Source organism: Plasmodium gonderi (genome assembly GCF_002157705.1).
Source record: "Plasmodium gonderi DNA, contig: Pgo-contig_711, whole genome shotgun sequence".
Lineage (NCBI taxonomy): Eukaryota > Apicomplexa > Aconoidasida > Haemosporida > Plasmodiidae > Plasmodium > Plasmodium gonderi.
The window spans coordinates 15,586-17,271 of record NW_021629474.1 but is presented as its reverse complement, the minus strand read 5'-3'; positions in this window follow the sequence as shown (position 1 = coordinate 17,271).

Here is a 1,686-nt window from a genome sequence, read left to right as displayed (position 1 = left end):
TAATAAATATATACATCATATCAATTTAATATAATACATTATAATTACATACATTAATTAAAAATAAGATAATAAACTTTAAATACAGTATAGTCAATCTAAAACAAAAAACTTAACTCTAACATTCAACCTATACTGTATTCCCTCTAAAATAGAATAACACAAACAAGCTATAATTGAAACTAAACAAATGTTATAATACATAAAAAGGAGGAATCATATATAGTATTTATGCATATTGACTAATAACACAATATTAAATACTGATATTTATTATTCCATTAATATAAACTAATGAGTAGGCGTATATAAAATACATGAAAATATATGGAAATCTTAAAACTCAAATTCTATTAAAATCTGTAACAAATAATAAAAAATACTAAAATTTTAACCTTGAACATTAAAACATAAATCCAGTGAAATTAATAAATTTGTAGTATTATGCATTTATATAGAAATAAAATAAATCTAAGTTCAATAATATATACATTGTTTCATATATATGTATAATGTAATAAAATTATAAATCCAAATAAATATGTATAATATAGAAGCTTAAATGATTTAATAAATATGCACCATATATAACATACATTCTGAAATTTTTAACATATTAAATTTTTTTATAAGAAAAGTATATTTTATCTATTTATTAGATGGCATCTGTGAAGCATAATGTTTGAAATTTCCAGTGGAGGAGAAGACTATTTATATTCGATAATATGAATAAAAAATATTTTATATAATTTGTTAAATATATTTATATTATTGATTTAATAAAATAGAATGTTCATAAAAATATTATTTTAAAATTATGTACACATATGGCTTTAATTTATAGATTAATTTTAATTATATATTCTCTCATTGTACAAATGATTATAATACAGCTGAAGATAGTTATCGACTGGATAACCATGAAAACTTGAATTAATAATCTATTAGAAGAATTTATTAATAGAGATATATAAAATTTACAAAAAAAAATATTCTATTGGACTATTCTTTATTTTTATCATATTAAGAAATTATATGATTCTAATGTTAAGTATATAAAATTAAGTTGTAAATATTATATTTACAATATAAAAGAACTATTGAAGGATGCATGTGTATATCTAGTCTACGTAATGAATTACAATAAAATGAAAAGCTTAATGTCAAACTAAATAGTATTGATAAAATATATCTTGATATATGTTCTCATCATGTTTATAATTTTGATTTCAATACATTTAAAATAATTAAGTACATTGATGAACTATAATTCAACACTTTATTCCTAAAAACTACAAGTAATTGATCGTATAATAAGAATGAACTTAAAAAATATGTGGATAATTTAAGGAAATATGAAACTAAGATAAGTAGTATAACTAATATACTATAAAACGAAATAGAATATTGAATTAGAACTATTTAGAATAGTGAAAACATTTTGAATGAAAAAGATCTGCATAATTTCCCTTCTAAATAAATGAAATGAGATGAAGACTGAATGATACATAAATCCCAAGTAATACACTTAGGCCTATCTGTAAGTGGGTACAATTGTTGTTTAATTTTTAGTAATGTTATAAATAACTTTCTTTATACATAAGTTTATATATAAGTTTAATTTAAAAAATATATATTATAAAATAGTTCATGTTACATAATATTTTTTTACAGTTATATAAAATT